Source organism: Lissotriton vulgaris, chromosome 8 (genome assembly GCF_964263255.1).
Source record: "Lissotriton vulgaris chromosome 8, aLisVul1.2, whole genome shotgun sequence".
NCBI lineage: Eukaryota > Metazoa > Chordata > Amphibia > Caudata > Salamandridae > Lissotriton > Lissotriton vulgaris.
Window position 1 is genome coordinate 704,726,463 of NC_141696.1, and position 25,364 is coordinate 704,751,826.

Genomic DNA, 25,364 nt, shown 5'->3' on the forward strand with positions numbered 1-25,364 from the left:
GTTTTGCATGTCTTGCTAGGGAAAAACACCTACATTTGTTTTTTCACTACTCCTCTAATAGGCTAACATTGGGAATTCCTTAAGGAACTTTTATGTTTGTAATTCCTAGTTAGAAAGGAGTAATATTGTCATGTTTCATATCTTTGGAATTGTAATGATAAATCCTCTTTACTGGTGAAGTTGAATTTAACATTACTATTTTAGAAATATCACATTTAGAAAGTTGACTTTTCTCTGCTCTTAGAGCTCTGTGTGCCTGCAGCCTGTCTCAAATACAGGCCCGGGGTGGGTGACAGCTACACTTTGTGCATTCCTTCTAGAAAGCCAAGACACAGGAAGGTTAGGTGTGTCTGAGGACTCATCTGCATTCTGGTAGCTCTTCCCGGGCACAACAGGAGGGAGGGGCTGACACTTACACCTGAATAGACAGTGCAATGTTCCCACACAAAGGGTTGATTACCCCTTACTGATAGTCTGGAACCAAGGCTGGGGAGAGAGGAATGTTGTGTACTTCAGATACCCTTCTTTGAAGTCACCCCCACTTCAAAGGCACAACTGAGTATAAGTATTGGGTCTATGACCCCTCCAAACCAGACACAACTGGACCTCTGAAGAACTCTGCCAGTAGGAAGGACTGCTGTGCTGCTACAAAGATTGCCACTCTTCTGGACTGCTGCTCTGGAAGAACTGCTTTTCCGCTCTGCTGTGCTGCCCTGCTTCCTGCTACCATCTGCCCTGCTGGGGAGAAGTATTGAAGCCATCTAATTTGAACCCAGAGTGACACAAAGGGCTTGATGGCTTACCCTATGCTCTGAAGTCTCAGGGACATCAAAGACTTCCTTCAACCCTGCAACAACACCTGGACTCTGCCATCTGTGAGTACTGCCTGACAATTGGTACCAAGCCAGTCTTGTGCCCTTGAAAATCAGCATTTCTGTGGTGACCCAGCAGAATCCATGCATCAATTTGCACTGATCAGAATCCGCGCATCTCCTTCAATGCCAACACAGTTGCTGCTCAATAACATTGATTTGATGAACTACATGGCTTGACGATGATGGACTGCGCAGCTCAATGACAATGCATCGCAAAGGGGTTTATCGATGAAGTCTCGCTGACAGTGTAGATCGTAACCGACGCATCGCCTACATCCAAGGGGTAGATGATGATGAATCGCCTCTTCTGCTCCTTGCATCGGGTCTTTGACGTCTACCCTTCCTCCATCCCAGGAACTTTTTGGGCGAATCCTGCGTGAGGCCTGTAGCCACATGTCCTCTATTCCGGTCTGCCTGAACTTTGAATTTACCCTGGTCTAGCGTGAGCAGATATCCCAGGTTGGCGCTTAGAGCCTCTCAGCACTCTGTTTTGATATTTTCTTTAACAATACATAAGTCAAGTTCTACCGATTCGATTTTTGTTGTTTTGGTTGTATGTTACTCATAAAGTTATTATCTATTTTTATTTTTCTAACCTTGTGTGGAGTACTTTTATGATGCCTCTTTAGATAAGCCTGATTGGTATGTGCAAAGCTGCCAGCAGGTGAGTGCAGGTTATCTTTTGGTGTGTATTGAGCTTACCCTGACTACAGTGCTGGCCTATACTAACTAGAGACCCCATTTCTAACATGCACAATGTATCAAATCTATTGCTTTCCATCAAAAGGACTTGTCACTGTTTTGGACAAAGGAAACCACAAAGAGAATCCTACCAAATGTAATTCTTTCTTTCAGCAGCTGATGAACAATGTGAGAAGTTGGCCTGATATGCAGTGCTCACTATTCTGGAAATCACTATGTATCAGTCCAAACAACCCTTATTGATGATTGGTTGTAAGTCAACCTTATAGACCAGCTAACCTAGTAGCGTGGATACGAGCAGTCTTCGGGCTAAACTCTAGAGGGCGTGTTAAGCCAGCTGTTATACCATCACATATACCCCTTGAACACCAAGTGAAAGGACACCACACAAGTGTTATGAAAATAAACAGTGTATTTATTTAGATCACAACAGCCCTGTACTCTTTATGAGGACAGGGTACTAAGCACACAACAAAACTCTTATGAAAATACTTCAAGTTGCACAATTTACACAAATGCCCGAGGGGCACGAAAAACCATATACTATGGAAGTGGAATGCGAAATTACTAGCAGGTAAGTACTGTACTAATAGGCTTTGGAATCGCTAGGACTACGTTACTGAACCTTCAGATTACTAGTAGGAGGCCTAGGGGACTCGGGTGCAGAGTGTGCACTCTCACGCGGGATGCGGGACAAAGTCTATGGGAGCTAGTAAAAACAAAGTTAGTGTTCTCGGGCGAACCCGATAAGGTAGGTCGAAAACGACAGTGACTCTGGACCCTTGGATAGTGAGGCTATGCTGGGGCACCGAAATGCCAAAGTTACCTAGCCCAGGGGCTGCAGCTGCATAGGTCTCAAAAGACGTCGGGAATCCTCGTTGACGGACCAGGAGCCTGAAGAAAGAAGTTGCTGGCAGGCGACCAGTGAAGATAGTTCGAAGTGATCCAAGCCTGGATCGAAGATGGATGACACCTGAAAGCAGAGGGGACCAAGTTCGTGACCACTAGCCAGTGATCAGAGGGCACCAGGAGGGCACCGGATGGTTGTCACCTCGACTAGGTGAGTGGGCGAAGCTGGGCTCTGCAGTCTCACGGACCAGGAGGCGTTGTCGGCGACCAGGATGGAGGTGCGAGCTGTCCCACGATGGTTGATGCTGTCGACGTCGCTGGACCCAAGATTAGGGCAACAAGCCTTGGCAAATTCAAGCCCACACGGTGGACCTAAAATGGCGTCTGGAGTGGACCAGGAGGGTCCGGGGTGCTCCTCTTTTGGAAGGGAGCAAGGGCCAGTCTGGAGCAACCAGACCAGCAGCGTTGTTGTCGTCGGGAAGGCCACAAGCCAGCGGGCTAGTAGCCAGACAACGCGGTGAGCAGCAAAAATCAGAAGGACCCCACGCAGATCGTGGAGATACTGGGGGGCTGGACTTCGGTGCTGGAGCTGCTCAGGGTCCGGGCTTCTCGGACCCCAAAGCACTCACCAGAGGATCCCTCGGCGGTCGTGCTGGATAGAAGTCGTGCAGTTCTGATGATGGCCGGTCCCTCGAGGTCTCGTCGCACCTACGGTTCTCAGCTTAGCTGTAGAGGTAGGTAGAGGTCAGAGGTGCCAGGGAAGCCGGGTCTCGTCGTGCTGGTCAGTCGGATTCCTGAGGAAGGACGTGCAGCAAACCGCAGAGTTCTTAGATGGTGCCTGCGGATGCAGGGTGACTACTCCTTAGCCACAAGGGAGAAATCTTGAGAAGAAGTCGAGAGTTCCTTTCGTAGAAAGTAGTTTCTTGATTCAAAGATGATCTAATTTGGAAGGGTCCCCGCTCCTGCCTTTATCCTAAAGAAAGGGGTGGGTACGCGACTAGGTCCTGCCCTAGGGGTGGGACCAGGAAGGGGGGTGGTTACACCCCTCTCCCATGCCAGACTTTCCCCAGGCCAGGGGCTGGTGTGCCCCTGGAACTGGTTCTAGCCGGCAGATGCGTAGTGAGCACCGGGGTGCCACTTGCAGTCACCTTCCTGTAAAGCCCTGCCTACCCAGGATACACAAATCCCTGTCTGGGATGGTGCTAGCACCGCCCCTGACAGGAAACTCTTTGTCCAAGCTCTCCTCGCTGGAAGGACTCCCAGCAGCAGGAGGTCAGACTCGTGTCTGTGGTGGCAGCATCCATTTTGTGGAGCTGAGGCTTCAGTTAACTTTAACCGGGGTTCACAGTTACATACATGTCGTGTCCCTCTAGAAGGGTGGAATGCTAACCCCGTCGCCAGAATTGGCGAGGGGTTAGTATTCCAATTCGTATGACACCTTACTCGACATGTTTTGATAAAGCGATACCAAAGATAGCATTTAACCGAGAGGATTATAATGCACTTAAGAGTATATGGTATGCATTATCATGGAACAGCTATTAGGACTTGGTTCCGCAAGCTGCAAACGGGCTCAGCTCATGCCAGAGCACCATCTCACACGATTCCAAGCACTCTGCCTTCAGGATTGTCAAGGCCTGCCATAGGAGTGACTGATAGGAATCTGTGTGTCCATTTTTAGGGTTAGATATAGGTATACTATATCTAAAGCAAAGGGTGATTACACCACCTTGCCCCAGCTGTCGTGCAGCCAGTTGTGTCAGATTTAGATGGCCAGCCAGGGGTGGCATAATACATGCTTCAGCCCCTGGTAGGCCCTGGGTACACCTGTGCCCTGAGTTACAGGGTCTGATAAGGTGGCCCAGTACCAATTGGATAATGCACCTAAGGTACACATGTCAATTTAGTGAGAGAACAGCTAGGCTGTGGGTCTGATTGGTGGGCCTACAGCCAGAGAAAGTCGTAAACCAGTGAAACAAAAGCCAAAAATCTGGGTGATCATAGGATTGCAGACCCTACTCTCCTACATGACCCCCCCCCAAACTTTGGGACAATAAACTAACCTTGACCAGGTGAGTCTTCTTGCTCTAAGTGGAAATACCTGGAGAGCCCATCTGCATTGCCATGATCAGTGCCAGGTCTATGCTCCACTGTAAAATCCATTCCCTGTAGGGAAATGGACCACCTAAGCAGTTTGGGGTTTTCACCCTTCATCTGATTTAGCCTTAAGAGGGGCTTATGGTCGGTCTGAATCTTGAAATGAGTGCCAAACAGGTATGGCCTCAGTTTCTTCAGGGCCCAAACCACAGCAAAGGCCTCCCTCTCTATAGCTGACCAATTTTTCTCTCTGGGGGTCAGCCTTCTGCTTATAAAAGCAATGGGCTGGTCATTACCATCAAAATTCAGTTGAGATAGAACAGCTCCCACACCCAACTCAGAAGCATCTGTTTGGACAATGAATGGTTTGGAGTAGTCTGGACTCTTGAGGATAGGTGCTGTGCACATGGCCTGCTTTAGGTCATCGAATGCTTTTGGACAGCCTGCTGTCCACTGAACCTTTTCTGGCATTTTCTTACTTGTCAGTTCATTGAGTGGAGTCACAATTGATCCATAATTCCTGACAAACTTTCTGTAGTAACCAGTCAGGCCCAAGAAAGCTCGAACCTGAGTCTGGGTGGTTGGAGGAGCCCAGTCCCTGATTGACTGTATTTTGCTCTCCAGTGGCTGAACTTGACCTCCACCTACAAGGTGACCCAAGTATACAACCTGTGTCTGCCCTATCTGGCACTTTGTGGCCTTGATAGTGAGACCTGCTGCTTGCAGTGCCTCTAACACTTTCCTCAGGTGGACCAGGTGATCCTCCCAGGTGGAGCTAAAGACAGCAATATCATCAAGATATGCTGCACAGAAGTCATCCAGCCCAGTGAGAACATGATTCACCAGCCTTTGGAAGGTGGCAGGTGCATTTTTCAAACCAAAAGGCATTACCACAAATTGATAATGCCCACCAGGGGTAGAAAATGCTGTCTTGGGCTTGGCATCCTCAGCTAACCTGATCTGCCAATACCCAGCTGTCAGGTCAAATGTACTTAAGTAGTTGGCAGAAGCCAATCTATCTATAAGCTCATCTGCCCTTGGTATTGGGTGGGCATCAGTCTTAGTGACTGCATTGAGACCTCTGTAGTCTACGCAAAACCTTATCTCTTTCTTACCACCCTGGGTGTGAGGCTTTGGCACTAGAACTACTGGACTAGCCCAAGGGCTATCTGAGGGTTCAATTACTCCCAACTCCAACATTTTCTGCACTTCTGTTTTGATGCAGTCTCTAACATGATCAGGCTGCCTGTAGATTTTACTCTTGACTGGCAAGCTGTCACCAGTGTCAACCTCATGGGTACACCAATTGGTCTGACTGGGTGTTAGAGAGAACATATGCCTGAAGGATTGAAGAACTTGTTTGCAATCCTTCTGTTGATGTTCAGAGAGGCTGCCACAAAAGACAACACCATCTACTGATCCATCATCAGGATTCTGAGTGAGCAGGTCTGGGAGAGGGTCACTCTCTTCCTCCTGTCCCTCATCTATGGCCATGAGCAAGCTCATGTCCTTCCTGTCGACATATGCTTTGAGCCTGTTTACATGGAGCACCCTGTGGGGGCTCCTGGGAGTTCCAAGGTCCACCAGGTAGGTGACCTCTCCCTTTTGCTCAAGGATTGTGTGGGGCCCAGACCATTTGTCTTTGAGTGCTGCTGGGGCCACTGGCTCCAGCACCCACACCTTCTGTCCAGGCTGGTATACAGTCAGGACAGCCTTTTGGTCATGCCAGGCTTTTTGAAGTTCCTGGCTAGCCTCAAGGTTTTTAGATGCCTTTTCCATGTACTCAGCCATCCTGGAGCGGAGACCAAGTACATAGTCCACTATGTTGGTTGCAGGCTTTTTGAGGGCTGTAGCCAACCCCCTTCTGTGGGACTTCTCTATAATCAAATAAAAGGCAGGGTATCAGGACATCCCATCTACGCCTGAGCTTTTCAGGTAGTCCATGAATCATCCCTTTTAGGGTCCTGTTGAACCTTTCAACAAGCCCATTGCATTGTGGGTGATAGGGTGTGGTGAACTTGTAGTTGACACCACATTCCTTCCACATAGCAGTTAAGTAGCTTGACATGAAGTTTGCACCTCTGTCAGAGACAACCTCCTTAGGGAAGCCCACTCTGGAGAACACTCCAACTAGGGCTCTTGCCACAACAGGTGCTGTAGTGGTCCTAAGGGGAATAGCTTCAGGATACCTGGTGGCATGGTCCACCACCACCAGTATAAACTTGTGCCCTGATGCTGTCTGGGGTTCCATTGGACCAACAATGTCAATCCCCACTCTTTCAAAGGGCACCCCCACCACAGGCATTGGTATAAGGGGGGCCTTTGTTGTGCCACCTGACTTACCACAGGCTTGGCAAGTGACACAGGAGCGACAAAACTCCTTGGTATCCTCATTCATGTGAGGCCAGTGAAAGTGTGAGACAAGTCTGTCCCAAGTCTTTGTCTGACCTAAGTGTCCTGCTAAGGGAATCTCATGGGCCAAGGTAAGAAGGAAACCTCTCTGAGACAAGGGGATAACCAGCCTCCTGGCCATGCCAGGCTTGGGTTCTCTTGCCTCAGTGTACAGGAGTCCATCATCCCAGTATACCATGTGGGTACCTGTGGCGTTCCCAGCAGCCTCAGCAGCAGCCTGCTGTCTGAGGGGTTCAAGGGAAGGGCAGTCTAACTGTTCCTTCCCCAGGTCTTCTCTTGAGGGTCCCCCTGAGCCCAGGAACTCAACTTGATCAAGTTCAAATTATTTAGGCTCAGTTTCCCTCAATTCCTGTAGGTCAGCCTCCTCTGAGACTTGATCCTCAACCTGGGGCAAGGGGGAAGGCAATGCCTTAACCCTACTGCTCTTCTTCTTGGGAGGTGTCTGGTCCATTGTTCCAGGATCCAGCACCTGTTCAGTGGGGCATTTTCTGGCCTGTGACCTAGTCACAGCAAGCACATGTGCTGGCAAGCCTAACATCTCCATGTGAGTCCTCTGCTCCACTTCTGACCATTGTTATGACTCCAAATCATTGCCCAACAAACAATCCACTGGGAGGTCTGAACTAACTACAACCTTCTTTTGGCCATTTACCCCTCCCCAGGAGAAAGCAACAATCGCCATACTATGACTAGTAGTGACGTTGCTGGCATTGGTCACCAGGAAATCTGTACCTGGCATGATCTGTCCAGGGTCCACAAAGTTAGGTGTCACCATATTGACACTGGCACAAGTGTCCCTATAGGCCTGAGCCATTTTTCCATTTATCAAAGGTGTCTGCCTGTATTTGCCCAAAGTATTGGGACTGACATCAGGGGATATATCCATATCCCCTGTACAGACAAGGACAGCCTGAGTGAGTGTGCAATCTAAGTTGTCATACCCCTCAGAACCCAAGGTTAACCCCACTAAACCCTTGGGAGGTGCACTACTACTGCTGGCTGTACTAGGGGGCACAGGTGCCTTAGGGGCTGCAGTAGCAGGAGTCTGCCCTCCTTTCTTGGTGCACTCACTAAACCAGTGAGTTTTACTTTTACAGTATTGGCACCACCTTTTGGACTGGCCTTCTTGATTCTTCTTTTTCTGGGAAGCCTGACCCCCCACCCTCTTTGGGTTGTTGGGGACCTGTTGAAGACTTCTGGTCATTTTGTTCACCTTTAGAATCTTTACCCTTCTGGTCTGCTTTCTTCTGACCACCCTGGTTCTGGCCCTGGTTTTGCTTAACCCTTGTTCTGACCCATCTGTCTGCCTTCTTTCCCAATTCTTGGGGAGAGGTCAGATCTGAGTCAACAAGGTGCTGATGCAACAAATGGTTCTGACAATTGTTTAAAATCTGTTCCCTCATGATCAGATTGTACAATCCTGTATAATCAGTAACCTTACTGCCCAGCAACCAGCCCTCCAAAGCCTTAGTGGCACAATCTACAAAGTCAGACCAATCCTGAGACTGAGTTTTCTGGGTATCCCTGAACAGCAACCTGTACTGCTCAGTGGTTAGGCCAAACCCATCTATCAGTGTATTTTTCAGGACTTGGTAGTCATTAGCATCCTTAGCTCTAGTAGTGAGAAGCTTGTCTCTTCCTTTACCTTCAAAGGAGAGCCACAAGATAGCTGCCCACTGACTCTAGGGGACACACTGTACAGTGCAGGCCCTCTCCAAAGCAGTTATCCATTTGTGGATATCATCCCCTTGTTTAAAGGGGGCACTATCTTACTCAGGTGTCTAGTATCTAAACTCCTGTTTTCCCTTGGGGGAGTGCTGCCACCAGTGGAATCTAGTCCACTTAACTTTTGCTCTATAGCAAAGACAATTCTCTCTTTGGCCAGGGCAAGTTCTTCCCTTTCAATCCTCAGATTGACTTCCCTCACTTTGGCTTCATACACTCTCCTCTGAGGGGATGTCATCCCTCTGTGAGAAGAGGCCTGAGAGCCATTGGTTTGAATGGATCTGTTGGAGCGTCTGGATAGAGACCTAGCTCGTCCATTCTCAATGTTAAGCTGGCCTGAGAGGGGCCCCAGGGGTCTCCTAGTACCATTCTCATGCCTGCTTAAGTTGGCCCTAGTTAGCTGGCTAACTGCTTCTGGACCTTTGTCTGCCTCGTCCTCAGATGGCTCTAGATCCTCATCCTCCTCTTCACCTTCTGCAGAGAGATGGATAAGGTCAGGGTCACCTGGGGTTCCCTCTAGGGGAGGCATTGTCCCATCTGGATTAGAAGGGTCTGGGTTACCAGCCCTCCTGGCATCATAAGTCTCTAAGAGACCAATCGGGAATGGGATTGTAGGGTTAGAACCCTGTTTTAGCTTCCTGGAGGTACACACTTGTCTCATCTCCTGGAAGCTAAGAGCAGCATATCTGGAAGTGACCTGTGGAGGGTCCACTGACACAAGGGGAGACTCAGAGTTTCCTCCTTTGTCTGACATGCTGTTTCTAGTGCGGTGTAAGTGATGCACCTACCTACACTATTTGTTTGCCTACTGATCCCTTGCTAAGAGTTGTAGCCAAGGTGTGCTAAGCCTTGAGGAGCTACAACAGCTGGTTCAGTAGAACTCAGAGTATTCTAAGCTAAGCTATATGTACCTGGAGTACCTATGTGATCTTTCACAAGATATTCTTAGGATACGTGTGGTAAAACAACAGCAAGCTCAAATCCCAACCGCTGATCACCAATGTGAGAAGTTGGCCTGATATGCAGTGCTCACTATTCTAGTGATCACTATGTATCAGTCCAAACAACCCTTATTGATGATTGGTTGTAAGTCAACCTTATAGACCAGCTATCCTAGTAGCGTGGATACGAGCAGTCTTCGGGCTAAACTCTAGAGGGCGTGTTAAGCCAGCTGTTATACCATCACATATACCCCTTGAACACCAAGTGAAAGGACACCACACAAGTGTTATGAAAATAAACAGTGTATTTATTTAGATCACAACAGCCCTGTACTCTTTATGAGGACAGGGTACTAAGCACACAACAAAACTCTTATGAAAATACTTCAAGTTGCACAATTTACACAAATGCCCGAGGGGCACGAAAAACCATATACTATGGAAGTGGAATGCGAAATTACTAGCAGGTAAGTACTGTACTAATAGGCTTTGGAATCGCTAGGACTACGTTACTGAACCTTCAGATTACTAGTAGGAGGCCTAGGGGACTCGGGTGCAGAGTGTGCACTCTCATGCGGGATGCGGGACAAAGTCTGTGGGAGCTAGTAAAAACAAAGTTAGTGTTCTCGGGCGAACCCGATAAGGTAGGTCGAAAACGACAGTGACTCTGGACCCTTGGATAGTGAAGCTATGCTGGGGCACCGAAATGCCGAAGTTACCTAGCCCAGGGGCTGCAGCTGCATAGGTCTCAAAAGACGTCGGGAATCCTCGTTGACGGACCAGGAGCCTGAAGAAAGAAGTTGCTGGCAGGCGACCAGTGAAGATAGTTCGAAGTGATCCAAGCCTGGATCGAAGATGGATGACACCTGAAAGCAGAGGGGACCAAGTTCATGACCACTAGCAAGTGATCAGAGGGCACCAGGAGGGTACCGGATGGTTGTCACCTCGACTAGGTGAGTGGGCGACGCTGGGCTCTGCAGTCTCACGGACCAGGAGGCGTTGTCGGCGACCAGGATGGAGGAGCGAGCTGTCCCACGATGGTTGATGCTGTCGACGTCGCTGGACCCAAGATTGGGGCAACAAGCCTTGGCAAATTCAAGCCCACACGGTGTACCTAAAATGGCGTCTGGAGTAGACCAGGAGGGTCCGGGTGCTCCTCTTTTGGAAGGGAGCAAGGGCCAGTCTGGAGCAACCAGACCAGCAGCGTTGTTGTCGTCGGGAAGGCCACAAGCCAGCGGGCTAGTAGCCAGACAACGCGGTGAGCAGCAAAAAGCAGAAGGGCCCCACGCAGATCGTGGAGATACTGGGGGGCTGGACTTCGGTGCTGGAGCTGCTCAGGGTCGGGGCTTCTCGGACCCCAAAGCACTCACCAGAGGATCCCTCGGCGGTCGTGCTGGATAGAAGTCGTGCAGTTCTGATAATGGCCGGTCCCTCGAGGTCTCGTCGCACCTACGGTTCTCAGCTTAGCTGTAGAGGTAGGTAGAGGTCAGAGGTGCCAGGGAAGCCGGGTCTCGTCGTGCTGGTTGGTCGGATTCCTGAGGAAGGACGTGCAGCAAACCACAGAGTTCTTAGATGGTGCCTGGGGATGCAGGGTGACTACTCCTTAGCCACAAGGGAGAAATCTTGAGAAGAAGTCGAGAGTTCCTTTCGTAGAAAGTAGTTTCTTGATTCAAAGATGATCTAATTTGGAAGGGTCCCCGCTCCTGCCTTTATCCTAAAGAAAGGGGTGGGTACGCGACTAGGTCCTGCCCTAGGGGTGGGACCAGGAAGGGGGGTGATTACACCCCTCTCCCATGCCGGACTTTCCCCAGGCCAGGGGCTGGTGTGCCCCTGGAACTGGTTCTAGCCGGCAGATGCGTAGTGAGCACCGGGGTGCCACTTGCAGTCACCTTCCTGTAAAGCCCTGCCTACCTAGGATACACAAATCCCTGTCTGGGATGGTGCTAGCACCGCCCCTGGCAGGAAACCCTTTGTCCAAGCTCTTCTCGCTGGAAGGACTCCCAGCAGCAGGAGGTCAGACTCGTGTCTGTGGTGGCAGCATCCATTTTGTGGAGCTGAGGCTTCAGTTAACTTTAACCGGGGTTCACAGTTACATACATGTCGTGTCCCTCTAGAAGGGTGGAATGCTAACCCCGTCGCCAGAATTGGCGAGGGGTTAGTATTCCAATTCGTATGACACCTTACTCGACATGTTTTGATAAAGCGATACCAAAGATAGCATTTAACCGCGAGGATTATAATACACTTAAGAGTATATGGTATGCGTTATCATGGAACAGCTATTAGGACTTGGTTCCGCAAGCTGCAAACGGGCTCAGCTCATGCCAGAGCACCAACTCACACGATTCCAAGCACTCTGCCTTCAGGATTGTCAAGGCCTGCCATAGGAGTGACTGATAGGAATCTGTGTGTACATTTTTAGGGTTAGATATAGGTATACTATATCTAAAGCAAAGGGTGATTACACCACCTTGCCCCAGCTGTCGTGCAGCCAGTTGTGTCAGATTTAGATGGCCAGCCAGGGGTGGCATAATACATGCTTCAGCCCCTGGTAGGCCCTGGGTACACCTGTGCCCTGAGTTACAGGGTCTGATAAGGTGGCCCAGTACCAATTGGATAATGCACCTAAGGTACACATGTCAATTTAGTGAGAGAACAGCTAGGCTGTGGGTCTGATTGGCGGGCCCACAGCCAGAGAAAGTCGTAAACCAGTGAAACAAAAGCAAAAAATCTGGGTGATCATAGGATTGCAGACCCTACTCTCCTACATGACCCCCCCCCCCAAACTTTGGGACAATAAACTAACCTTGGCCAGGTGAGTCTTCTTGCTCTAAGTGGAAATACCTGGAGAGCCCATCTGCATTGCCATGATCAGTGCCAGGTCTATGCTCCACTGTAAAATCCATTCCCTGTAGGGAAATGGACCACCTAAGCAGTTTGGGGTTTTCACCCTTCATCTGATTTAGCCATAAGAGGGGCTTATGGTCGGTCTGAATCTTGAAATGAGTGCCAAACAAGTATGGCCTCAGTTTCTTCAGGGCCCAAACCACAGCAAAGGCCTCCCTCTCTATAGCTGACCAATTTTTCTCTCTGGGGGTCAGCCTTCTGCTTATAAAAGCAATGGGCTGGTCATTACCATCAAAATTCAGTTGAGATAGAACAGCTCCCACACCCAACTCAGAAGCATCTGTTTGGACAATGAATGGTTTGGAGTAGTCTGGACTCTTGAGGATAGGTGCTGTGCACATGGCCTGCTTTAGGTCATCGAATGCTTTTTGACAGCCTGCTGTCCACTGAACCTTTTTTGGCATTTTCTTACTTGTCAGTTCATTGAGTGGAGTCACAATTGATCCATAATTCCTGACAAACTTTCTGTAGTAAACAGTCAGGCCCAAGAAAGCTCGAACCTGAGTCTGGGTGGTTGGAGGAGCCCAGTCCCTGATTGACTATATTTTGCTCTCCAGTGGCTGAACTTGACCTCCACCTACAAGGTGACCCAAGTATACAACCTGTGTCTGCCCTATCTGGCACTTTGTGGCCTTGATAGTGAGACCTGCTGCTTGCAGTGCCTCTAACACTTTCCTCAGGTGGACCAGGTGATCCTCCCAGGTGGAGCTAAAGACAGCAATATCATCAAGATATGCTGCACAGAAGTCATCCAGCCCAGTGAGAACATGATTCACCAGCCTTTGGAAGGTGGCAGGTGCATTTTTCAAACCAAAGGGCATTACCACAAATTGATAATGCCCACCAGGGGTAGAAAATGCTGTCTTGGGCTTAGCATCCTCAGCTAACCTGATCTGCCAATACCCAGCTGTCAGGTCAAATGTACTTAAGTAGTTGGCAGAAGCCAATCTATCTATAAGCTCATCTGCCCTTGGTATTGTTTGGGCATCAGTCTTAGTGACTGCATTGAGACCTCTGTATTCTACGCAAAACCTTATCTCTTTCTTACCACCCTGGTTGTGAGGCTTTGGCACTAGAACTACTGGACTAGCCCAAGGGCTATCTGAGGGTTCAATTACTCCCAACTCCAACATTTTCTGCACTTCTGTTTTGATGCAGTCTCTAACATGATCAGGCTGCCTGTAGATTTTACTCTTGACTGGCAAGCTGTCACCAGTGTCAACCTCATGGGTACACCAATTGGTCTGACTGGGTGTTAGAGAGAACATATGCCTGAAGGATTGAAGAACTTGTTTGCAATCCTTCTGTTGATGTTCATAGAGGCTGCCACAAAAGACAACACCATCTACTGATCCATCATCAGGATTCTGAGTGAGCAGGTCTGGGAGAGGGTCACTCTTTTCCTCCTGTCCCTCATCTATGGCCATGAGCAAGCTCATGTCCTTCCTGTCGACATATGCTTTGAGCCTGTTTACATGGAGCACCCTGTGGGGGCTCCTGCGAGTTCCAAGGTCCACCAGGTAGGTGACCTCTCCCTTTTGCTCAAGGATTGTGTGGGGCCCAGACCATTTGTCTTTGAGTGCTGCTGGGGCCACTGGCTCCAGCACCCACACCTTCTGTCCAGGCTGGTATACAGTCAGGACACACACAACAGACAGTTGAGAAGGGTCTAAGGGCGGGTTTACCAACCGGCCAGGTATATGCCCCAAACACAATATACAACAACAAATAATACCTGGGGGTCAAAAATAAGTAAGTCAGACAGATTGGATCACAAAACCAGGACTACGCAAAAAACACCAGTGAGAATTTCATGCATGTTAGTAACTGCAGGCCTAGTCAAGGCTCAAGAGCATATGGAGAAATAGTTCCCATCAGAAGCCACACTGTACCGCCCTCTTTCTCATCATTTGGGATCTCCTTACCCAGGAGACAAAACGGCTGGTCTGTTGTTACCGTAGCCGATAAATGTGATAAGTGGGAAGTGCAGAAATTAATGCAAGTGGCTACTGAAAAAAGCAGTGTATGGTGATTTGAGTGAAATGTGAGGGGTAATAATAAAATTAGGTGAACTGGGTAGAAAACTGAATTTATTAATATCTCCCAATCCCTAAGATTAAAAGGCAGGTGTGAGTGTGGATTTAAAATAATAACCACACTTATTAATGGTCAACATGTTTCTGCATTACAATGAACAGAGTTTCAAATGCATTCTTCAGGACCTTGTTGGAAATACACTACTGCTTTGGTGAATAATAATGAAAAAATATCACCTGAGGATCCCAGGCGTACTCAACCGTATTCTGTTAATGCATAGTAGCATTGGATCCAAACCGAAAGACAAACAAACATAGAAACAGAGAAACAAAAGAGCATGAATGAATCCTACTCACGTAGTTTCTACTTAAAACCATAATGTGATTGAAACACATTCATTCATACTAGGACTCAGGCTCTAGTATACACACTCACCCATGTATGATGGTTGAGAGGCTTCACCCCACCTGGCTGCAGCGCAGGTAAAAGGAGCACCGCTCTAAAAATAATTGTGAGTCATTTTTAGCGCAGTTACAACAAGGGAAAAAGGAAATAGAGTTTACATGGAGGCAAAAGGTGATTAAGTACCCCCATTGTCTGGTGAGAGGGTTTTTTTTGCAGGTAACCCGCCGTTGCTATGACACAGCGATCAAAGTGACGGCTGGAAACAAATAATAGCGCGTATGTTGGTCCGCAGTTATTATAGTGACCAATGCGTTAGGTTATGCAATGAGCGCGTGGTTTAGTAAAGATCGAGTTGGTGCCATCATGTTGTTAGGATACGATGCTAGTTTACAAATCTTGTATCTGCAAATGCGTGGTCATAGTTTAAAACAGCCATGAAACTCAAGATCGAGTTGGTGCCATCATGTTGTTGAGATACGATGCTTGTTTACAAGCCTTGTCTCTGCAAATGCGTGGTATTAGTTTAAAATTAGATTAAGCGAAAGGAATTGTGTCCTATCTGCAAAGCAGAGAAAGAGCGCCCTTCGGCAAAAGCAGAGAAAGAGTGCCCTTCGAAAACAGCACCGCTCTCCGCGTGAATGAAATAAAAGGAATAGTATCCTATGGGCAAAGCAGAGAACGAGCGCCCTTCGGCAAAGCAGAGAACGAGTGCCCTTCCAAAACGGCACCGCTCTCCGCGTGAGTTTAAGCTAGCTATAGGCGTGCGCGCCAACGCGCCCTGTGTCCCGCTTACCTTTCCGTCGGTGTCTCCGGACAGTCATCAGTACTGTCTGGGCGGGCACCGGCGGTAGTTCAAGGAACCTACTTGTAAGTTCGTATTTTGGTCACAAGACATCACCTGACTGAGTCCGGTCACATGATGCCGAGGATTCTGGGACAAGTAGTTCCCTGCGCAATAACGCCAGATATCAAGGAAAAACAAGGGAACGCTACTATTATGTATCAACACTTGTTAATAGAGCTAGAGCCAGCCCATACGCTAAATGTTATCAACACCTATTACTGTTAGGATGATAAATAAATGAATAGGAGCCTTCCTTCTGTACAGCGGCACAGATTTCAAAACCACTTGCATCTACCTCACCATGTAGGTGACGCTACTGTTATGTGTCAATACTTGCTAATAGAGCTAAAGCAAGCCCATACGCTAAATGTTATCAACACATATTACTGTTGAGGGGATAGCTAGATAGGAGCCTTCCTTCTATATCAGAGGTAAAGATTTGTTAAATAACTGGCATCTACCTCAACTAGTTTGGGTTTTCATGAATTATGAGCACGAACGTGCTGGACCACTAGCATCTACCTCAGCTTGTTTAAGTTTTCATGAATAATGGACACGAACGTGATTATTATCATGTCAGGAATCATGTTATCGATTAAAGATGTGACACCATTCAGAGGAACATCATTCAGAGGGACATCCAGGGTATTGGCTCATTAAGGCCCTCCTTGTCGCTATTCAGGCGGAACACCCATTTTTGTTCAATTTTGAACAGAAAGCGACTGATGTCAGCACATGAATCAGGAATGTGCGGTTGTTCCAGGACTGTCCAACAGAAGTCCTCCGGGCCATGTCCTTTCTCCAGGAAGTGTGCAGTCAGGCGGGTAGCCTGTTTTCGGCAACGCACTGTACTTTTATGTTCCTGTATTCGTGTCCGTATTCTCCTGGTCGTCATGCCAACATATCGTAATGGGCATGGACACGTTATCAAATAAATAAGGTTGCTGCTGTTGCAGTTCGTGAATTTATTTTGTGTCCATGGGCGGTTGGTACCTATGTCGACCGCGGTGGACTTGCAGGTCTGGGGACACGAATACAGGAACATAAAAGTACAGTGCGTTGCCAAAAACAGGCTACCCGCCTGACTGCACACTTCCTGGAGAAAGGACATGGCCCGGAGGACTTCTGTTGGACAGTCCTGGAACAACCGCACATTCCTGATTCATGTGCTGACATCAGTCGCTTTCTGTTCAAAATTGAACAAAAATGGGTGTTCCGCCTGAATAGCGACAAGGAGGGCCTTAATGAGCCAATACCCTGGATGTCCCTCTGAATGGTGTTCCTCTGAATGGTGTCACATCTTTAATCGATAACATGATTCCTGACATGATAATAATCACGTTCGTGTCCATTATTCATGAAAACTTAAACAAGCTGAGGTAGATGCTAGTGGTCCAACACGTTCGTGCTCATAATTCATGAAAACCCAAACTAGTTGAGGTAGATGCCAGTTATTTAACAAATCTTTACCTCTGATATAGAAGGAAGGCTCCTATCTAGCTATCCCCTCAACAGTAATATGTGTTGATAACATTTAGCGTATGGGCTTGCTTTAGCTCTATTAGCAAGTATTGACACATAACAGTAGCGTCACCTACATGGTGAGGTAGATGCAAGTGGTTTTGAAATCTGTGCCGCTGTACAGAAGGAAGGCTCCTATTCATTTATTTATCATCCTAACAGTAATAGGTGTTGATAACATTTAGCGTATGGGCTGGCTCTAGCTCTATTAACAAGTGTTGATACATAATAGTAGCGTTCCCTTGTTTTTCCTTGATATCTGGCGTTATTGCGCAGGGAACTACTTGTCCCAGAATCCTCGGCATCATGTGACCGGACTCAGTCAGGTGATGTCTTGTGACCAAAATACGAACTTACAAGTAGGTTCCTTGAACTACCGCCGGTGCCCCCCCAGACAGTACTGATGACTGTCCGGAGACACAGACGGAAAGGTAAGCGGGACACAGGGCGCGTTGGCGCGCACGCCTATAGCTAGCTTAAACTCACGCGGAGAGCGGTGCTGTTTTGGAAGGGCACTCGTTCTCTGCTTTGCCGAAGGGCGCTCGTTCTCTGCTTTGCCGATAGGATACTATTCCTTTTATTTCATTCACGCGGAGAGCGGTGCTGTTTTCGAAGGGCACTCTTTCTCTGCTTTTGCCGAAGGGCGCTCTTTCTCTGCTTTGCCGATAGGACACAATTCCTTTCGCTTAATCTTATTTTAAACTAATACCACGCATTTGCAGAGACAAGGCTTGTAAACAAGCATCGTATCTCAACAACATGATGGCACCAACTCGATCTTGAGTTTCATGGCTGTTTTAAACTATGACCACGCATTTGCAGATACAAGATTTGTAAACTAGCATTGTATCCTAACAACATGATGGCACCAACTCGATCTTTACTAAACCACGCGCTCATTGCATAACCTAACGCATTGGTCACTATAATAACTGCGGACCAACATACGCGCTATTATTTGTTTCCAGCCGTCACTTTGATCGCTGTGTCATAGCAACGGCGGGTTACCTGCAAAAAAAAACCTCTCACCAGACAATGGGGGTACTTAATCACCTTTTGCCTCCATGTAAACTCTATTTCCTTTTTCCCTTGTTGTAACTGCGCTAAAAATGACTCACAATTATTTTTAGAGCGGTGCTCCTTTTACCTGCGCTGCAGCCAGGATGGGTGAAGCCTCTCAACCATCATACATGGGTGAGTGTGTATACTAGAGCCTGAGTCCTAGTATGAATGAATGTGTTTCAATCACATTATGGTTTTAAGTAGAAACTACGTGAGTAGGATTCATTCATGCTCTTTTGTTTCTCTGTTTCTATGTTTGTTTGTCTTTCGGTTTGGATCCAATGTTACTATGCATTAACAGTATACGGTTGAGTACGCCTGGGATCCTCAGGTGATATTTTTTCATTATTATTCACCAAAGCAGTAGTGTATTTCCAACAAGGTCCTGAAGAATGCATTTGAAACTCTGTTCATTGTAATGCAGAAACATGTTGACCATTAATGAGTGTGGTTATTATTTTAAATCCACACTCACACCTGCCTTTTAATCTTAGGGATTGGGAGATATTAATAAATTCAGTTTTCTACCCAGTTCACCTAATTTTATTATTACCCCTCACATTTCACTCAAATCACCATACACTGCTTTTTTCAGTAGCCACTTGCATTAATTTCTGCACTTCCCACTTATCACATTTATCGGCTACGGTAACAACAGACCAGCCGTTTTGTCTCCTGGGTAAGGAGATCCCAAATTATGAGAAAGAGGGCGGTACAGTGTGGCTTCTGATGGGAACTATTTCTCCATATGCTCTTGAGCCTTGACTAGGCCTGCAGTTACTAACATGCATGAAATTCTCACTGGTGTTTTTTGCGTAGTCCTGGTTTTGTGATCCAATCTGTCTGACTTACTTATTTTTGACCCCCAGGTATTATTTGTTGTTGTATACAGTCAGGACAGCCTTTTGGTCATGCCAGGCTTTTTGAAGTTCCTGGCTAGCCTCAAGGTTTTTAGATGCCTTTTCCATGTACTCAGCCATCCTGGAGCGGAGACCAAGTACATAGTCCACTATGTTGGTTGCAGGCTTTTTGAGGGCTGTAGCCAACCCCCTTCTGTGGGACTTCTCTGTAAGCAAATAAAAGGCAGGGTATCAGGACATCCCATCTACGCCTGAGCTTTTCAGGTAGTCCATGAATCATCCCTTTTAGGGTCCTGTTGAACCTTTCAACAAGCCCATTGCATTGTGGGTGATAGGGTGTGGTGAACTTGTAGTTGACACCACATTCCTTCCACATAGCACTTAAGTAGCTTGACATGAAGTTTGCACCTCTGTCAGAGACAACCTCCTTAGGGAAGCCCACTCTGGAGAACACTCCAACTAGGGCTCTTGCCACAACAGGTGCTGTAGTGGTCCTAAGGGGAATAGCTTCAGGATACCTGGTGGCATGGTCCACCACCACCAGTATAAACTTGTGCCCTGATGCTGTCTGGGGTTCCATTGGACCAACAATGTCAATCCCCACTCTTTCAAAGGGCACCCCCACCACAGGCATTGGTATAAGGGGGGCCTTTGTTGTGCCACCTGACTTACCACTGGCTTGGCAAGTGACACAGGAGCGACAAAACTCCTTGGTATCCTCATTCATGTGAGGCCAGTGAAAGTGTGAGACAAGTCTGTCCCAAGTCTTTGTCTGACCTAAGTGTCCTGCTAAGGGAATCCCATGGGCCAAGGTAAGAAGGAAACCTCTCTGAGACAAGGGGATAACCAGCCTCCTGGCCATGCCAGGCTTGGGGTCTCTTTCCTCAGTGTACAGGAGTCCATCATCCCAGTATACCTTGTGGGTACCTGTGGCGTTCCCAGAAGCCTCAGCAGCAGCCTGCTGTCTGAGGGGTTCAAGGGAAGGGCAGTCTAACTGTTCCTTCCCCAGGTCTTCTCTTGAGGGTCCCCCTGAGCCCAGGAACTCAACTTGATCAAGTTCAAATTCTTTAGGCTCAGTTTCCCTCAATTCCTGTAGGTCAGCCTCCTCTGAGACTTGATCCTCAACCTGGGGCAAGGGGGAAGGCAATGCCTTAACCCTACTGCTCTTCTTCTTGGGAGGTGTCTGGTCCATTGTTCCAGGATCCAGCACCTGTTCAGTGGGGCATTTTCTGGCCTGTGACCTAGTCACAGCAAGCACATGTGCTGGCAAGCCTAACATCTCCATGCGAGTCCTCTGCTCCACTTCTGACCATTGTGATGACTCCAAATCATTGCCCAACAAACAATCCAATGGGAGGTCTGAACTAACTACAACCTTCTTTTGGCCATTTACCCCTCCCCAGGAGAAAGCAACAATCGCCATACTATGACTAGTAGTGACGTTGCTGGCATTGGTCACCAGGAAATCTGTACCTGGCATGATCTGTCCAGGGTCCACAAAGTTAGGTGTCACCATGGTGACACTGGCACAAGTGTCCCTATAGGCCTGAGCCATTTTTCCATTTATCAAAGGTGTCTGCCTGTATTTGCCCAAAGTATTGGGACTGACATCAGGGGATATATCCATATCCCCTGTACAGACAAGGACAGCCTGAGTGAGTGTGCCAACTAAGTTGTCATACCCCTCAGAACCCAAGGTTAACCCCACTAAACCCTTGGGAGGTGCACTACTACTGCTGGCTGTACTAGGGGGCACAGGTGCCTTAGGGGCTGCAGTAGCAGGAGTCTGCCCTCCTTTCTTGGTGCACTCACTAAACCAGTGAGTTTTACTTTTACAGTATTGGCACCACCTTTTGGACTGGCCTTCTTGATTCTTCTTTTTCTGGGAAGCCTGACCCCCCACCCTCTTTGGGTTGTTGGGGACCTGTTGAAGACTTCTGGTCATTTTGTTCACCTTTAGAATCTTTACCCTTCTGGTCTGCTTTCTTCTGACCACCCTGGTTCTGGCCCTGGTTTTGCTTAACCCTTGTTCTGACCCATCTGTCTGCCTTCTTTCCCAATTCCTGGGGAGAGGTCAGATCTGAGTCAACAAGGTGCTGATGCAACAACTGGTTCTGACAATTGTTTAAAATCTGTTCCCTCATGATCAGATTGTACAATCCTGTATAATCAGTAACCTTACTGCCCAGCAACCAGCCCTCCAAAGCCTTAGTGGCACAATCTACAAAGTCAGACCAATCCTGAGACTGAGTTTTCTGGGTATCCCTGAACAGCAACCTGTACTGCTCAGTGGTTAGGCCAAACCCATCTATCAGTGTATTTTTCAGGACTTGGTAGTCATTAGCATCCTCAGCTCTAGTAGTGAGGAGCTTGTCTCTTCCTTTACCTTCAAAGGAGAGCCACAAGATAGCTGCCCACTGACTCTGGGGGACACACTGTACAGTGCAGGCCCTCTCCAAAGCAGTTATCCATTTGTGGATATCATCCCCTTGTTTAAAGGGGGCACTATCTTACTCAGGTGTCTAGTATCTAAACTCCTGTTTTCCCTTGGGGGAGTGCTGCCACCAGTGGAATCTAGTCCACTTAACTTTTGCTCTCTAGCAAAGGCAAGTCTCTCTTTGGCCAGGGCAAGTTCTTCCCTTTCAATCCTCAGATTGACTTCCCTCACTTTGGCTTCATACACTCTCCTCTGAGGGGATGTCATCCCTCTGTGAGAAGAGGCCTGAGAGCCATTGGTTTGAATGGATCTGTTGGCGCCTCTGGATAGATACCTAGCTCGTCCATTCTCAATGTTAAGCTGGCCTGAGAGGGGCCCCAGGGGTCTCCTAGTACCATTCTCATGCCTGCTTAAGTTGGCCCTAGTTAGCTGGCTAACTACTTCTGGACCTTTGTCTGCCTCGTCCTCAGATGGCTCTAGATCCTCATCCTCCTCTTCACCTTCTGCAGAGAGATGGATAAGGTCAGGGTCACCTGGGGTTCCCTCTAGGGGAGGCATTGTCCCATCTGGATTAGAAGGGTCTGGGTTACCAGCCCTCCTGGCATCATAAGTCTCTAAGAGACCAATCGGGAATGGGATTGTAGGGTTAGAACTCTGTTTTAGCTTCCTGGAGGTACACACTTGTCTCATCTCCTGGAAGCTAAGAGCAGCATATCTGGAAGTGACCTGTGGAGGGTCCACTGACACAAGGGGAGACTCAGAGTTTCCTCCTTTGTCTGACATGCTGTTTCTAGCGCGGTGTAAGTGATGCACCTACCTACACTATTTGTTTGCCTACTGATCCCTTGCTAAGAGTTGTAGCCAAGGTGTGCTAAGCCTTGAGGAGCTACAACAGCTGGTTCAGTAGAACTCAGAGTATTCTAAGCTAAGTTATATGTACCTGGAGTACCTATGTGATCTTTCACAAGATATTCTTAGGATACGTGTGGTAAAACAACAGCAAGCTCAAATCCCAACCGCTGCTCACCAATGTGAGAAGTTGGCCTGATATGCAGTGCTCACTATTCTAGTGATCACTATGTATCAGTCCAAACAACCCTTATTGATGATTGGTTGTAAATCAACCTTATAGACCAGCTATCCTAGTAGCGTGGATACGAGCAGTCTTCGGGCTAAACTCTAGACGGCGTGTTAAGCCAGCTGTTATACCATCACATATACCCCTTGAACACCAAGTGAAAGGACACCACACAAGTGTTATGAAAATAAACAGTGTATTTATTTAGATCACAACAGCCCTGTACTCTTTATGAGGACAGAGTACTAAGCACACAACAAAACTCTTATGAAAATACTTCAAGTTGCACAATTTACACAAATGCCCGAGGGGCACGAAAAACCATATACTATGGAAGTGGAATGCGAAATTACTAGCAGGTAAGTACTGTACTAATAGGCTTTGGAATCGCTAGGACTACATTACTGAACCTTCAGATTACTAGTAGGAGGCCTAGGGGACTCGGGTGCAGAGTGTGCACTCTCACGCGGGATGCGGGACAAAGTCTATGGGAGCTAGTAAAAACAAAGTTAGTGTTCTCGGGCGAACCCGATAAGGTAGGTCGAAAACGACAGTGACTCAGGACCCTTGGATAGTGAGGCTATGCTGGGGCACCGAAATGCCGAAGTTACCTAGCCCAGGGGCTGCAGCTGCATAGGTCTCAAAAGACGTCGGGAATCCTCGTTGACGGACCAGGAGCCTGAAGAAAGAAGTTGCTGGCAGGCGACCAGTGAAGATAGTTCGAAGTGATCCAAGCCTGGATCGAAGATGGATGACACCTGAAAGCGGAGGGGACCAAGTTCGTGACCACTAGCCAGTGATCAGAGGGCACCAGGAGGGCACCGGATGGTTGTCACCTCGACTAGGTGAGTGGGCGACGCTGGGCTCTGCAGTCTCACGGACCAGGAGGCGTTGTCGGCGACCAGGATGGAGGTGCGAGCTATCGCACGATGGTTGATGCTGTCGACGTCGCTGGACCCAAGATTAGGGCAACAAGCCTTGGCAAATTCAAGCCCACACGGTGGACCTAAAATGGCGTCTGGAGTGGACCAGGAGGGTCCAGGGTGCTCCTCTTTTGGAAGGGAGCAAGGGCCAGTCTGGAGCAACCAGACCAGCAGCGTTGTTGTCTTTGGGAAGGCCACAAGCCAGCGGGCTAGTAGCCAGACAACGCGGTGAGCAGCAAAAAGCAGAAGGGCCCCACGCAGATCGTGGAGATACTGGGGGGCTGGACTTCGGTGCTGGAGCTGCTCAGGGTCGGGGCTTCTCGGACCCCAAAGCACTCACCAGAGGATCCCTCGGCGGTCGTGCTGGATAGAAGTCGTGCAGTTCTGATGATGGCCGGTCCCTCGAGGTCTCGTCGCACCTACGGTTCTCAGCTTAGCTGTAGAGGTAGGTAGAGGTCAAAGGTGCCAGGGAAGCCGGTCTCGTCGTGCTGGTCAGTCGGATTCCTGAGGAAGGACGTGCAGCAAACCGCAGAGTTCTTAGATGGTGCCTGCGGATGCAGGGTGACTACTCCTTAGCCACAAGGGAGAAATCTTGAGAAAAAGTCGAGAGTTCCTTTCGTAGAAAGTAGTTTCTTGATTCAAAGATGATCTAATTTGGAAGGGTCCCAGCTCCTGCCTTTATCCTAAAGAAAGGGGTGGGTACGCGACTAGGTCCTGCCCTAGGGGTGGGACCAGGAAAGGGGGTGGTTACACCCCTCTCCCATGCCGGACTTTCCCCAGGCCAGGGGCTGGTGTGCCCCTGGAACTGGTTCTAGCCGGCAGATGCGTAGTGAGCACCGGGGTGCCACTTGCAGTCACCTTCCTGTAAAGCCCTGCCTACCCAGGATACACAAATCCCTGTCTGGGATGGTGCTAGCACCGCCCCTGACAGGAAACCCTTTGTCCAAGCTCTCCTCGCTGGAAGGACTCCCAGCAGCAGGAGGTCAGACTCGTGTCTGTGGTGGCAGCATCCATTTTGTGGAGCTGAGGCTTCAGTTAACTTTAACCGGGGTTCACAGTTACATACATGTCGTGTCCCTCTAGAAGGGTGGAATGCTAACCCCGTCGCCAGAATTGGCGAGGGGTTAGTATTCCAATTCGTATGACACCTTACTCGACATGTTTTGATAAAGCGATACCAAAGATAGCATTTAACCGAGAGGATTATAATGCACTTAAGAGTATATGGTATGCGTTATCATGGAACAGCTATTAGGACTTGGTTCCGCAAGCTGCAAACGGGCTCAGCTCATGCCAGAGCACCATCTCACACGATTCCAAGCACTCTGCCTTCAGGATTGTCAAGGCCTGCCATAGGAGTGACTGATAGGAATCTGTGTGTACATTTTTAGGGTTAGATATAGGTATACTATATCTAAAGCAAAGGGTGATTACACCACCTTGCCCCAGCTGTCATGCAGCCAGTTGTGTCAGATTTAGATGGCCAGCCAGGGGTGGCATAATACATGCTTCAGCCCCTGGTAGGCCCTGGGTACACCTGTGCCCTGAGTTACAGGGTCTGATAAGGTGGCCCAGTACCAATTGGATAATGCACCTTAGGTACACATGTCAATTTAGTGAGAGAACAGCTAGGCTGTGGGTCTGATTGGCGGGCCCACAGCCAGAGAAAGTCGTAAACCAGTAAAACAA